General features: G+C 38.8%; 1 long non-coding RNA gene across 1 annotated transcript in view; it reads left to right on the top strand.

Annotated features, from left to right (window-relative positions):
* LOC134297665 (uncharacterized) overlaps positions 1-9,520 on the top strand; it is a 119,023-nt gene extending 109,503 nt beyond the window's left edge. The window contains exons 2-3 of the long non-coding RNA XR_010004490.1: positions 5,725-5,809; positions 8,817-9,520. This is a non-coding gene — a long non-coding RNA (uncharacterized LOC134297665). The remainder of the gene's footprint in view (positions 1-5,724; positions 5,810-8,816) is intronic.
* Positions 9,521-16,419: the final 6,899 nt, after the last annotated feature.

Raw genomic sequence — 16,419 nt, 5'->3', positions numbered from 1 at the left:
GCATAATGTAACATTAAATCTGCATTTTGTATTTTTACCTGTTAATCCTAGGGAATTATTGCGATTTTCTTTTATGGCCTTTTCTCTAGATTGGACTCTTCCTTTGGGCTGTTTTGTGTCAGGTGCCTTGTTTGAAAAGTTCAGCATTTTTCTTAAATGGGCCCTTAAATGTGGTCTAAAATAAATTATTCAAATAATAATAATAATAATAATAATAATAATAATAATAATAATAACAACAACAACAACAACAACAACAACAACATTGCATGGAAAGTTCCTTGACAAAATTGAAGGAAAAGCTGATAAGAAGACCTGGCTATGGCTCACTAATGGGACACTGAAGAAGGAGACAGAAGGCCAGATCCTCTTAGCCCAGGAGCAAGCCATCAGAACAAATGCAATTAAGGCCAAGATCGAAAAATCAGCTGATGACCCAAAATGCAGACTGTGCAAGGAAGCTGACGAAACCATTAATCATATCCTCAGCTGCTGTAAGAAAATCGCACAGACAGACTACAAACAGAGGCACAACCATGTGGCCCAAATGATCCATTGGAACTTATGCCTCAAGTACCACCTCCCAGCAGCAAAGAACTGGTGGGATCACAAACCTGCAAAAGTATTGGAAAATGAGCATGCAAAGATACTGTGGGACTTCCGAATCCAGACTGACAAAGTTCTGGAACACAACACACCAGACATCACAGTTGTGGAAAAGAAAAAGGTTTGGATCATTGATGTTGCCATCCCAGGTGACAGTTGCATTGATGAAAAACAACAGGAAAAACTCAGCCGCTATCAGGACCTCAAGATTGAACTTCAAAGACTCTGGCAGAAACCAGTGCAGGTGGTCCCGGTGGTGATCGGCACATTGGGTGCCGTGCCAAAAGATCTCAGCTGGCATTTGGAAACAATAAACATTGACAAAATCACGATCTGCCAACAGAAAAGGTCTGTAATATGCAATGTGCCAGATCTGGGATACTGACAATGCTAGTTAATTTTGAGACTAGTGGATTAGACATTTTGGAGAGCCCATTTAAAGCTGACTGAAATGATACAAAACCACAGGGATTTTTAATTTCTGGGTTTCATAAGATAAAGGCATGCAGTTGAATACAATATCACTAGTTTGTTTTGAGTTTTTTTTATTTTGAGAAGCAAAAAATTAAATACCTCCATACTGAAACTTCTATACGAGTTCCAATCCAATTATCAGCTTTCTTGCTATCATAAGCAGATTGTATAGTATTGTTCTAAGTATGTTTTTATTATGACTAAGGTAACTCAATCACAGAGATAAAGAGAAATAAAAGAGACATGTCTGGTTATTAGACATAACACGACCCAAGAGAACTAAGGAAAACTTGATTGGTTAAAGGTAAAGGTAAAGGTTTCCCCTGACGTTAAGTCCAGTCATGTCTGACTCTGGGGGTTGGTGCTCATCTCCATTTCTAAGCCGAAGAGCCGGCATTGTCTGTAGACACCTTCAAGGTCATGTGGCTGGCATGACTGCATACCTTCCAACTGGAGCGATACCTATTGATCTACTCACATTGGCATGTTTTCGAACTGCTAGGTTGGCAGAAGCTGGAGCTAACAGTGGCTACTCACGCCGCTCCCGGGGTTTGAACCTGGGATCTTTCGGTCCACAAGTTCAGCAGCTCAGTGCTTTAACCCACTTCGCCACTGGGGCTCCTTGGTTATAAGAATGCATTTATTAGTCAATATATTTCTTCATCACCTTTCAACATGAAAGTAGCTTGCTATATGAAAAAAAATATAAGAAAAGAACATTAAATGTAAAGAAATTTAAAATAAGTGGATTGGAATGAAGCAATAAGCATAAAACTGTTTTGGATAAAAGTCAGAGCAAACAAGGATCTCAGGCCGCTTCCAGAAAGCATCAACATTTGGTTTAGCAAAATTTGATCCTTCAGCTTCCAACATTCCTCATAATTAGTTTTACCATGTTATCACACTAGGACATTAAAGCAGGCAGCTCCGCATTCCTGCTGCCTGTTGAATTTTGGGAAATGTAGTTTGAGAAGGTGATGACCTCCATAACTGAGAATTCAAAAGGCCCTGACCTAAACTACATTTACCAGAATACTGCAGGTGGAAGAAATGCAAAACTGCCCGCTTTAAAGCCCTGGTGTGATAACGTCAATGGTGGCTAGGGCTGCTGGGAGTTGCAATTTAATACCACCATGCCTACTCTAGGCCACACTACCTTTCCTGTGCTGTAAGAGTACTTAAGGTGCACCTACACCAGTCATTCCCAACCTTTGGGCCTCCAGGTGTTTTGGACCTCAACTGCCAGAAATCCCAGCCAGTTTACCAGCTGTTAGTAAGTGTGGGAGCTGAAGGTTGGGAAACCCTGATCTACACCATCAAATGAATACAGTTTGGCACCATATTAACCACCACAGCTAAATGCTATGGAATTTTGGGAGTTGCAGTTTGATGAGGCACAGAAAAGTCTAAACTTCCAGCCTTGCTTCACCTTCTTTGTTCATTCTACCTGCCTATGGGTAATTAACATGTGTATTTTTTAAATCTGTCTTTGTTCTATGAGAAAAGGGTAGTTTTTACCTACTCTGAATCTGGGCTGGTGCTGTTTTGTTTGTTTTCAGGGTGGTGCAACTCTTGTTTGAAAAATCCTAATGGTAGGGAGAAAAGCTGGAAAACACATAGATACCTATGAAGTGAAGCAGACATCTTACTTTACAAGCTCAAACGATGGCCATCATAGGTCATGTCCTGAAGCAGGTTCTCCCTCTTTCATACACATTGAACCAATGGACTCTGGAGAGGCGAGATACTTTAAGAAGGCCTTTTTTATGCAACCAATGGCTGGTCAGGTGTAAAACTTGTAGCTCATCCTTGGGTGGTTCACCTATACCTAGGTGAGCAGGAGATCAGGAGGATTTGTCTGTAATGGAGCTGTTACTGTTACAGACTCCTTTGTAATTTTCATCACAAATAACTTAATAAAGAGACCCTCATTCAGTCTATTATTTGTGTGTGATCTCTTTTTGGATACATAAGTAACATTACCAAACATAAAAAGACATCTTGATTTTCCAAAGGTCAACAAAGCATTTTGTGTACCTATGTAATGTAATACAATAACAGTTTTTAAAAAGGGAAGAGATGGCGAATTGTTGAATTTGCCAAAAATCTTTTTGCAACCTTGTTAACACCATGAAGTATGATAGACAGATAGACAGAACCTGTATTTTCAAATAGCAATAACAACAGCGATGCTCAATACTCTATTACTCAGAACTCCATGCACACTTCTGAGAAGATCCAAAATATCAAAACTCAGCATGTGCCTGCCCTTTGTTAGGCTGGGTATTAACAGAGAGGAAATACCAGCATGACAGAATATCCTGAATCTCTGCTGGAAGATCTATAAGGAAACATTCTTCTCCATGTTCTCCTTAAAATGTGCTGAAGTTCTCTTGAAAACAATGCTAAGAGGTTTTTATTCAGCCTTTGAGGGAGGTGGGAATTGACACAAACAGCATATCCCTACATGGGATATATGGTTGTAACTATACAATCTGTAGGAAAATATGTTCAAATCAAGGAGCTAGAGGTCCTTTATTATTGCTACCTCTCTCTGCTGTTGCCCTGTGTAAGTCGAAAAATGGCTGAAAAAGATTAGGTGAGGTAAAGGTTTTCCCCTGACATTAAGTCCAGTCGTGTCCGACTCTGGGGGTTGGTGTTCATCTCCATTTCTAAGCCAAAGAGCCGGCGTTGTCCGTAGACACCTCCAAGGTCATGTGGCTGGCATGACTGTATGGAGCGCCGTTACCTTCCTGCCGGAGCGGTACCTATTGATCTACTCACATTTGCATGTGCAACTAGGTTGGCAGAAGCTGGGGCTAATAGCAGGCGCTTACTCCGCTCCCCAGATTTGAACCTGTGACCTTTTGGTCTGCATGTTCAGCAGCTCAGCGCTTTAACATGCTGCACTACCAGGGGCTCCAGAAAAAGATTAGACACCATTAAAATGTTTCAAAACAGGCATGTAGGTTTTTTTGCTTCAGTCTAACTCAGAACAAAGAATTCTATTGTTATACACAATTATCTATGCACACCACAAAATGGCTGCCTCTCCCTCCCAAAAATTGGATAGTAATGTGTATTGTTGAATATCAAGATCCACAAAAACCATTGTGAAATCACTCTGCCTACAACACAGACATTTTTGAAGCACTGAAGTTTTCATTATTGCATAGCAGTGTGTTTTATCATCCTTCCATGCCTTTACGCATTGTAGGCAGCAAATGAAACTAATAAAATGTGGCTTTGATCCTTAAAAGGAGTAATTAAGCTGAAACACAGAGGGTGGAAAATATTGTATTATGAAGAAATGAATGCAGGCTTTTCAAGAAGTCAGGAACATCATTACATTGAAAGGTGCCAAGATGTTAATTTCCATACTCAGCGAGGAGTTCTGAGATCTGCCAGTCTCTTTGTTTTTATCAAATTTTCTTCATTACAGATTAGCAAAAAAGATTTCAGATTAGATTTACTCATTTAAAGTAATTTGGTTAATTACCAGGGTGAGATTTGAATAATGGTGATTGAGTTAAAGCTACTTGGGTGGGATGGGGTGAAGGAGAATGGAGCTTGTATATCCACTGAATATAACAATCTACAACTAGCTGACAATGAACAAGTTGTGGCATATGACTAATTTGATCAAGAAAATTGCATACACACTTCTCTATATCCTTAGCAATATAACCAACCAGTCATCCAACCAAGTAAATCATACTTTTGCTTATCTTCTGACTTTGCTTAAGGATAGAACCACATGTGTAAGATTCTGTGTAAAATGTTTTCAGAATATTTACTTGAAAGAGTTCTGAAAAGGTTATCCCTTGATACTCCTACCCTTTTTGTTCTATAGAAACTGATGTAAAATATTATAGTAGCATATGTGTATCTTGATTTATAGGACCTCAATCCGTTTGCCACTGGAATCGCCAAGCATCATGACAAATGTGGCGGTGCCCGGAGTGGGGAACCTGTAGCCCCCTGGCATGCATTGCTTGGTTTCCCCCTTACCTTATCCCACAAGGGGAAGCATCCATCACCATATGTTTAATGTATTCACTGTTGCTAATGTGTTTTCTAAGCCCAGTATTAAGATTCCTGATTGTTCATACCTTTATAAAAAAGCTGTTAATACTATAGAATAAGCAACAAAACTGGCATTATATACAACAAAGCTTCTGAGAACATTACAACATACAATTAACTCGCTTAATAAACTGCAGTATTTGCAACAGTCTAACATATTTGATTTCCTCTAGTCTGTCTCTAATGGAATTGAAAGCAAGTTATATCTCTACTGATAAACTCTGATATCATCCTCATCACCACCAGCTGATGAAAAAGTGAAATAAAGGTGCAGCTGCTAGAGGCACAGTCAATCCAAATTATCCACAAATTAGACTTAATTTGTTCATATTATCAGAGATAGATGCCTATTGTGGGTAATGTAATGGCAAAGAGACAGAGCCATAAATCAAGAAGCCTCTTATTAGACTATCCCTGCACAATGTGCAGAAACTAGAAAGTTACTTTTTAAAAAATCACTCATACTTGTTGCTGTTTTAAAAACTAACTCTCTGCCTTGCTTAAATTGCTTTTTAATTGTGAATCACAATACTCATTACTTTTTATTACTTTTTTTAGAAAAAAGGAAAAAGAAAACTGAAGCAGTAAAAGAAAGAATGGAAGCCATAGCCATCTCCAGAGATTAAACATAATAAATTAACAGGTAATGAAATAGGCCGGCTTCCTGTTAGATATTCTTATAATTGTAAACTGATCATGTACAGCTGAATGGTGTTGCTCTTCAATGCTCATATTCTCAGAAGGGTAACAGAGATACAGATACATTTCTGTGAATTTTGTGTAAATAGTATCAGCAGTATGACACAATGATCCCAATGCAGAATGGGACATTTTGCCTGATGCGCCATTGTGCATTGTCATAATTTGCTAGCATGCCATTGACATAGCTCTCTCATTATAAAGTGACACATTGTAGCCTCTGCCACAGAATCTCACCCATTATCTGTAAGGAATAAATGAATGTGTGAATGAATGAATGAACAAACAGATGATAGATAGGTAAATAGAGATAATTTTGGGCATAATATGATGTTTTGTGTTTCAATTTCTTGGATTTTTGCATTAGAAACAGTGACTTTTTTGAAGTCAAAGGGGACTTCATTTCACACTCACACACATGCACTACTAGCATTTTACAAAAGCATTTCTGCACACAAACAATTTAACTAACATAAACAGTTTGTTCTCTTTCTTTCTCTCTCTCTCTCTCTCTCTCTCTGTCTCTCTCTCTCTCTCTTTCTTTCTAAAAATAACAACACATATTTATATATGCTAACCAAACTAACATTTTCAACTCTGAGCCTTTCGCCCTCCACTTTTGTCTCTTGGGGATGTATAGAATTTTTTCCCCAGTTTACTTTGCTATACAAACATCTTGAATTCATGCTTCCCAGACATAAACACCAATGGGAATGTATTTTATTTCTTGAAGTATTAAGTGTTCTCTAACAATGCTTTTGTTTGAGAACTACAATTAAAATTGATACATCTAAAATATAAATACACAAGATGCCTATGGAATTGTAAATAATAACAACAGCAACAACAATAATAATACTTTGTTAGCCATCTCTCATAATGTTTCAAAGTAGGACACAATACAGTTAAAACGCATTACCATAAAATATAAAATATATAAAATGAATATATCAAAACACATTCCTATAAAATACTCATATTAAAATACATGCTAGAAAGATTAAAACACAATAATGATAAAATGTAAATTTAGAATTCATAATTTAAAATTGACTGGATAAGCCTGCTGGAAGAAATGCACTTTCAGTTGTGTATTAAATTCTGACAGCTGACCTAGTTGTCGGAGTTCTTCCAGCAGGTTATTCCATAGTCTCAGGGAAGCTGATGAAAAGGTCCTCTGGATGACAGTTGCCAGTCTGATTCTGGCTGATTGTAATAAGTGTCCCAAGAGGACCTTGGGGTGGATTATACAGGAGAAGGCAATCCTGTATGTACCCTGGACCCAAACTACATAGGGCTTTAAAGGTTATAAACAACACTTTGTATAATCAGCCCTTCATATCCATGGGGGTTAGGGGAACATGCCTCCAATAACAGTGGAATAAACATGAATATCACACACACATACACACAGAGAGAGTATGAATGCTATAGACTACTTCCTTTCCCATCAGGAAATCTTAGCCATATCTCTTCTCCCCATGCTATTTCCTCCCGGCCATCTTCTCTCAAGCTCCAGAAGTTAAAGAGATTTTAAACCACTTTCCAGCCCATTTGTTTGCTCATACTGGCTGGCTCTGTTGAAAGAACAGGGGAATGAAAGGAGAAGATTGGGAGGAAGAGGTGTGGATAGGTTTGAAAGATGTTTAAAATATGGTGACCTTTTAGCAGGACAGGAGATTGAGAGGAGAGGATTGTGAGGAAGAGCTGCAGGACAAAGAGATCAGTTAGGAAAGAGGTTTAAAATCCAGCTTGTGCTGTTGGAAGAACAGAAAATTGAGAGGAACAGAGGATTTGCAGCCATTGCACTAGATAAATGGCCGCCACAACGTCAGCAATAATCAAATCCCAAAAGAGAAAATTGCAAATGTGGAGGGCTACCTGTACTTTGGAGCCCCCAGTGGCACAGCGAGTTACACCACTGAGTGGCTGAATTTGTTGATCGAAAGATCGGTGGTTCAAATCCAGGGAGCGGGGTGAACTCCCAGTGTACCTAGCAGTTTGAAAAAAAAGCAAATGTGAGTAGATCAAAAGGTACCGCTCCGGCAGGAAGGTAACAGTACTCCATACAGTCATGCCAGCCAAATGACCTTGAAGGTGTGGCTCTTTAGCTTAGAAATGGAGATGAGCACCATTGTCAGGGGAAAACTTTTACCTTTACTAGCTGTACTTTGAAACCTCACCCACCAATTTTGAAAAATGTATATAAAATTTATGTACTTGACATTTTGAATATGTGTGTCCATTGTTTACTACTTAAAGTACCCAGAAGTTAATATTATTATGATTATAGCTACTACATGAGAAATATTTCAAAAGCAAAAAGAGACTTTTTATAAGCATTTAGATGGAGTTTTGCAGTAATAGTATGTTAATGATTAGTGATGGGTTTGCTCCCATCCAGATCTAGCTCCCAACAGGAATGAATACATGACTGTATTTAGAGGTGAGCTCCATTGCCCCTGAAAATGGTTTCCTGCTCAGTATTTCTTCTCAAATTATGAGCTTTTGTGCCTGTGTGCTCTGTGTTAATCAGTCAAGGTGCACAAAAATGTAGTTGCTGTGCTGATGGTTTGCTGGCACATTTCATTGCTGTAATTGATTTGAGCTCCTTAAAAGGGGTATGTAATTTACAGAGCAATACTGTGGCTCCTCACATATGCCCCAAAGGCAAGCCATACATCACACAAGTATGACACTTGGAAAAGAAAATCAAGCTTTAGTGCATTTGGCAGATTCTCCAAAAAGGCTTCCAAAATCCCACTCATTCAAATGTATTTCCACAACTGGGGAATTTCTAATTTTGAGAGATGTTTCAAACCTGAAGCCAATGAATTAGGGAATCTTCTGTGTGCATTTTTTTCACATCCCAAGAGATCTTACGCTGTATTGTATATTTTAAAATAATTTTCCATTCAATATACCTCATTTTATCTCATGCTTGTTTTCAGATGAAGCACTGAATATAAATACATCATTGCACAACTGCTAAGAACATGGGAGTGCATGGGAGTGTCACAAAAAATTCTAGAAAAAGTATTTCCAATGAAGCCGGAATTCTATCTTCTTGGATTAACAGATAGCATAACAACTTTTACCAAAAATGACAACATTTTATTTACCTACATATCATCGACCCCAAGAATAACCTTTGCTCGACAATGGAAATCGGAAGAAATACCAGCGAAAGGCCTCTGGTTAGAGAAGCTCGACAAAATTTTTGATATGGACAGATTAACATATTTATTGAAAGAAAACAGAGGCAAACCAATAAAAAGTACAGACTGGAATAAATACGAAAAATTTAGAAAACAAGCAATGGACCAGAAGGAATGAAAAGGAGAATCCTGGGAATCCAAACAAAATGGAGACCAACAAACAAGAAAAGACAATATAAATATTTGAATATATCCATGCAGAGTAGAAAACGGAAGACAAAAACTTTTACTCCTTCCCTCTCTTTTTTTTCTTTCTCTCTTCTTTTCCCTTCTCACTCTCTTTCTTTTTCCCATAAATTTTCCCTATATCTCTACTTACTATTATTCCTTGTTCTCTTCTTTCTCCCTTCCTTTTTTCCCCTGCTTTCCCCTTTTCCCTATATATATCTTTTATGTAAAGTGTTTAAAATCTGAATAAAAATTATTAAAAAAAAGAACATGGGAGTGCAATGGCTTCATCCACTTGAAACTCAGCCACCATGTGACTGAAGATTAAAACAAACAAGTGGCTTCTGATTCTGGATTTGGAAGCAGTTGGTTTTGGATCCTTCAATGTGGTTATCTGAAATTTGGGAAATGGTTTCACATACCCCCATTTGAGTGGTTTGAGAGGGGGGAATTTGAGGGAACCTGTGCTGTCTGGGAGACTGCAAAACTGTTTCAATTGGGTGTCATAAAATTCATGGCCTCTGTTATATACATTATCCCATTTTTACATGGTAGTAAGTCCCATTGGAGTTAATCATCCTCATCTGATGGGACAGTGATGATTAGTGGCTTCCATGTTTGTTGTGTAGTGAACCTATTCCAGATGTTAGCCTGATAATTCAAAGAAATATACAAAATTCTGAATCTATAGGGCTCAGCACCTTATGGCACTTCCATACAACCACATAATGTGGCTGGAACTGGCATTAAAAATGCTGGTTCTGAACCGCATTTTGTCCACACACGGCCTCAGTGGTGAGGGCAGCCCACATTGCCCAGCTATGCTAAAGGGTCCTCCCCTCTTGCAAAGCTCTGTCTTGTCCACAATGACACAGATCCTGGAGCTACTGAACTTGCTGTGAAGGCAGGAGTTATTTGTGTCAATTTGTAGGAAATTGTGATGCAAAGAGACTCAATAATATCTGGATTATTGCAGTTGTTTTTTAACCTGGGATAAATTTGGTTTAAAAAGTTTATCCTGAATTAAAATGCATTAGCCTGGGAGAATTGTTTGGATGCCCCAAACAAATGCATTTCCTACATTGCCCTTCATGGCAATGTAGATGAGGTCTTTAAGGCCCCTTCCACACAGCTGTATAAAATCCACATTTAACTGGGTTATATGGTAGTGTTTACTCAGACAATCCAGGTCAAAGTAGAGATTGTGGGTAATCTGCTGTGATATTCTGGGTTATATGGCTTTGTGGAAGAGCCCTGAGAGCTCCTTAAAATCTGGATTAAAATTTGGAATAGATTCATTACCTTACCAACCCAAGATCCACTGGCCATTACTGTGAGTAAACTAGCAGAAGGCTTCACTACACTGTCCCATTCATGGTTACTTTACAGCCATAAATCATGATTGTTTGTGGTAAATTCAACGCTTACAAAATAAGAAACACTAGAAATTTACAGTACAAACCATGATTAACTTTGGAAGGTCTTAACCTCAATGAACAGTACACAGTAAAACAAGCCATTTACCATATTTCTAATCTTATTTATTAATTTGTTTATTGCAAATCCCCTTGTCTTCAACTGTGATTAATCCCAGGTATTTGGGCCCACATGCTTACCAACAATATAAACCAGTAGAACATAGTGGCAGTTTTCTTTCCTTTCATCTTTCCCCTGCTTCATGCTCACAAGTGAATTACATTCTTAAACTTATGCCCTCTTATTCTATAAAAGCCACAATGCTTATTTGGTCATTATCTGAAATGCACAAGTTTTGAGTCCTCTGCTTTTGGCTCACTTTAACATAAATATGGGCCCATTGCCCTTTCACAAACCTTTTCAACTTTCACTGCTGCTATTTCTGTATTAAGAAATGCAGAACATTAAATTACGTAAAAGAGAGTTAATGATTGTTGCATCAGATAATTTCTGTGGAAATGAATAGGAATCATTTGAGGTGTTTCCACAGCAACATCTATTACTACCAAAGAAGCACAAACATTTTGTAAACAAATCTCATCAGATATTCTGCATGATGTCTACAGCAGAGAACAAATAGTGGAGGGTTTCTATTTTTCCTTAACCTTTTTCAGAACTATGGTACACACTGCCACAGCTTCATGCTGGATATGTAGGAATCAAATTGAGAGGGATTAATTTGTCTGTTTTACTTCCTAAAATTCTTCGAATCCCAATTACTAAGAAATTTCCTATAGTTGTTCAAGGCTTATAAAAAAATGAACCTAAATTCTTCCCATCTACACTATCGAAATTCAACAGGGACAGCTATTATTATCATGGGTAGGTTCACTTTGTATGCAATTGCCATATAACTCTCAGAATAAAAGAAGTGGGATTCATATGAACATTTCTTCGTTCTCTATTCTCTATATAGTTTACTCTCCTTTGCATTCTTCTTTTAAAAACTAATGTTTTTTCTATAATATTAATGAAGAACTTATGTTTCCTCTATAACATTTATGAAGAAAATTGTACATTTAAAGTTCTTATTAAGAAAAAAGGAAGTAAGATAAATTCTTACCAAAACATAGACTCCATCTGCACTGCTAATTTAAGTCAGTGTGGAGTCAGATCAGCCTGCAAGCATCTACAACACATGGTTGCCTTCAAAGGACCAGTTGCAATTGTAAGACTATATACATGTAACTATTTTATCCTAGCATTAAAAGTTCCATGGGCCGTACAGAACAATGTGGTGGACTGAATTCAGTCTGTAGGCCTTGCATTTGACCCACGTGCACTACTGTCTTGAAAATAAGAAAGCCCAGAGCTAAACTAAGTAGCTTCTGTAATAATGTTCTCTTGGATGTGTAGAATGAAATTGTATAAAGTCCATCTCTGAAAAGAAAATGAGCGTGTGCGCTAAAGCAATTCTTTTTAATATACAAAAAACCAGTAGGAGAGTGCAACATAAAAATGACCTTTATACTTCCTAATGATATGTAACAAATCAAATATGTCCTTTTCCAACGTGAACCTTCTACCTGAAATGATAAGGTACAACAGATAGCCGAAAACTGTCAGACTTGAAAAGAATTGCTAATTTAAGATACCTTGACAATTGCTGGTTTCCCAAGGAAAAGGAACAAGTTTATTGTGATGTCACCATTTGCCTGATAGTGAGGTTTGAAATTAGTGTTTCAAGGTTTCTGCTTATGCATCTGAAGGGTGTTTTTTTTTTAACACAGACAATTGGGCTCATTTTTGTGTAAATTAGTTCCTGTATTACAAGCCCTTATTTCAAACAAAAGAAGAACTGCAGGCAAAGAATTTTTTATAGTAAAAGCTATGAGGAAATTCTTTGAGCATTGACAAATATACTCCGATTCATGTTTGAAACGTATTTTAAAAATAATATGCGGTGGGAAGATAATGGCGCTCCAAGCAGTCATGACCTTGGAGGTGTCTACGGACAACGCCGGCTTTTCGGCTTAGAAATGGAGATGAGCACCAACCCCCAGAGTCAGATATGACTGGACTTAACGTCAAGGGAAACCTTTACCTTTACTTTTACCTATGTGGTTATGATGTATAGTAGAGTCTCATTTATCCAACATTCACTTATCCAACATTCTGGATTATCCAACACAGTTGGCTCCCTCCTGGATCCACAGCTGTTTCTCTAGGCAGCGAGGATTGAACCTTTTATGGATTTAGTTTCTGACAATGTTCTTACTGTTAGTTTGTTTTATGCAATACTATCTTTATTTGTAGTCAATTTGTTAGTAGCCAGTGTTTCTGTAGTCAATGTTTTCAATGCATTATGATGTTTTGTTGCTAAATTCGTAAATACAGTAATTACTACATAACATTACTGTGTATTGAATGGCTTTTTCTGTCGATTTCTTGTGAAACATGATGTTTTGGTGCTTAATTTGTAAAATTATAACGTAATTTGACATTTAATAGGCTTTTCCTTAATCTCTCCTTATTATCCCACATTTTCGCTTATTCAACATTCTGCCGGCCCGTTTATGTTGGATAAGTGAGACTCTACTGTATTACCTAATTTTCAAAATATTAATGTTACTAAATATGCAAAACAGGAAGGGCTTTGAGGAAGGGAAGAGCTTGTGACTGACTATGGAGAACACTTACTTACTTAGGCGATCCCTCGTAGTTCGAGGAGGATTGTCTTCCATCTTTGGTGTCTTGGGGGTGGTTTCTTAGGTGGCTGAAGAGACCTATTCTTGATTTGCGTGTTCTCCTGCAGTGAGGACATTGGTTTCCAGGTGGAAGGCGGTCTCAGTCACGGTTGGCTTGATGGGCCTTCATCTTGGTACGTTTCTCCCTTAAGCCCTCCATTTGTGCCTCTTCGAACTCCGCAACGCTGCTGGTCACAGCTGACCTCCAATTATCATAGAATCATAGAATCATAGAATAGTAGAGTTGGAAGAGACCACATGGGCCATCTAGTCCAACCCCCTGCTAAGAAGCAGGAAATCGCATTCAAAACACCCCCGACAGATGGCCATCCAGCCTCTGCTTAAAAGCCTCCAAGGAAGGAGCCTCCACCACGGCCCCGGGGAGAGAGTTCCACTGTCAAACAGCTCTCACAGTGAGGAAGTTCTTCCTGATGTTCAGGTGGAATCTCCTTTCCTGTAGTTTGAAGCCATTGTTCCGTGTCCTAGTCTGCAGGGCAGCAGAAAACAAGCTTGCTCCCTCTTCCCTATGACTTCCCTTCACATATTTGTACATGGCTATCATGTCTCCTCTCAGCCTTCTCTTCTGCAGGCTAAACATGCCCAGCTCTTTAAGCCGCTCCTCATAGGGCTTGTTCTCCAGACCCTTAATCATTTTAGTCGCCCTCCTCTGGACACTTTCCAGCTTGTCAACATCTCCCTTCAACTGTGGTGCCCAAAATTGGACACAGTATTCCAGGTGTGGTCTGACCAAGGCAGAATAGAGGGGGAGCATAACTTCCCTGGATCTAGACGCTATTCCCCTATTGATGCAGGCCAGAATCCCATTGGCTTTTTTAGCAGCCGCATCACATTGTTGGCTCATGTTTAACTTGTTGTCCACGAGGACTCCAAGGTCTTTTTCGCACACACTGCTGTCAAGCCAGGCGTCCCCCATTCTGTATCTTTGATTTCCATTTTTTCTGCCGAAGTGAAGTATCTTGCATTTGTCCCTGTTGAACTTCATTTTGTTAGTTTTGGCCCATCTATCTAGTCTGTCAAGATCGTTTTGAATTCTGCTCCTGTCTTCTGGAGTGTTAGCTATCCCTCCCAGTTTTGTGTCGTCTGCAAACTTGATTATCGTGCCTTCTAACCCTTCGTCTAATTAGAACGCTCAAGGGCCAGGGCTTCCCAGTTCTCAAGTGTCTATGCCACAGTTTTTAAGTTTGGCTTTAAGCCCATCTTTAAATCTCTTTTCCTGCCCACCAACATTACGTTTCTTGAGTTCGGAGTAGAGTAGCTGCTTTGGGAGACGGTGATCGGGCATTTGGACAATGTGGCCAGTCCAGCGGAGTTGATGGCGTAGGAGCATTACTTCAATGCTGGTAGTCTTTGCTTTTTCCAGCATGCTGACATTCGTCCTCCTGTCTTCCCAAGAGATTTGCAGGATTTTTCTGAGGCAACGCTGAAGGAAATGCTCTAGGAGTTGAGTGTGACGTCTGTAGACCGTCCACGTTTTGCAGGCGTAGAGCAGGGTTGGGAGGACAATAGCTTTGTAAACAAGCACCTTTGTATCTCTCCGGATGTTCCGATCATCAAACACTCTCTGCTTCATTCTGAAAAATGCAGATGAGGTAATAACATAAAAACATTGACACTGGCTTGCTGTGAGTTTTTTGGGGCTGTATGACCATGTAGGGTTCTCTCCTGACATTTCACCTGCATCTATGGCAGGTATCTCAGAAGTTTGTTCAGAGTTCTGTGGGAATGAGGCAAGTGGGATGTATATATATTGTGGAATATTTACGAAAAAGTCACAGCAAACCAGTGATTCTGGCCATGAAAGTCTTTGACAACACATTGACACTGGCATTTGTAAAGTGCCTCCTATCAACACTGTTTACTTCTCAGCATACAATAATCACATCTAGCCATCAAGCTTTGCCTGGTGATAGATGACATGAAAGGTAATAATGTGGAAACATATTTGGCAAGCGATGCTCTGCTTTTTCCATAGAGGTCTGAATCACAGCAATTCACACGGGAGAAAACCAAAAGGATACAATCAAGCCATTAGAGTGTGGAGGCTCAGCTTGCTTATTGATTTTGATGACATTAGCTGGAGATGAACCCCAAACCAAAATCCATTCACTCTGCAGACTAGAATTTTGCGTTAGGAGTGAGAACTTTGACCAAATAACTTCTACCCATTAATTGCAAACCAAATACTCTCACCAACTCACCCCTCACCTATGGAAACTGTAGGCTGCATCTCTCTCCCTACTACTGATACTCAGGAGAAGAAAATAATTATACTTCAATTTTGGTTTTGTGAAAAACTACAATTTTTGCTTAAAACGAGACACACATGCAATACACATTTTAAATTCATACTTCCCAAACTATGCTGTCATTCTTTTTGGAAACAATATTATAAAAAATGGCCAGGAATTCACTGGGCCTCCAAGTGATCCATCCTTGGTGTAGAAATTATGAACGAGACCCACGTTTCTTTGTATAATCACACAGACTTCCATTTGTCTTCATGACTGTAATTTTTATTAGGCATATAGAACTAATCCCAAAGGATTAATAAAAAATCTACTTTTTTGAAAATTAATGGTTAATATATCCAAAAGCAAAAATCTAATTTTACTGAGAACCTTCATTCTGTCACTTGTTTTTTTTTTCACTTCCTCCTGAAGGTTTTTAGTATCACTTCTGTTCCTATGGTTTTAACATCAGCTTGATCTGCTAAGATTAGCCAGTCACAATGGTTCCCTCTTTGGACACTTCTACATAGCAACATAATAAAGCTCAAACTGGCACAAAAATATCATTTCCAAAGCCCATTGTAGCTACAGGTGGATGCTATTCCCTGCTTCACTTGAAGGGTCATGCAATACAGCGTAGCTGTGGAAATGGGCACATCTCTCTCTGCGACGACCCCCAATGTAGAGAAAGCTTCCTTATTTTCCTTATTGTTGCTGGAGGTTGCCCTTTTCGTGGATCACCCTCACTGATAACAC

The sequence above is a fragment of the Anolis carolinensis genome, chromosome 3, assembly GCF_035594765.1.
Source record: "Anolis carolinensis isolate JA03-04 chromosome 3, rAnoCar3.1.pri, whole genome shotgun sequence".
Lineage (NCBI taxonomy): Eukaryota > Metazoa > Chordata > Lepidosauria > Squamata > Dactyloidae > Anolis > Anolis carolinensis.
This window is presented reverse-complemented; position numbering and strand designations above follow the sequence as displayed.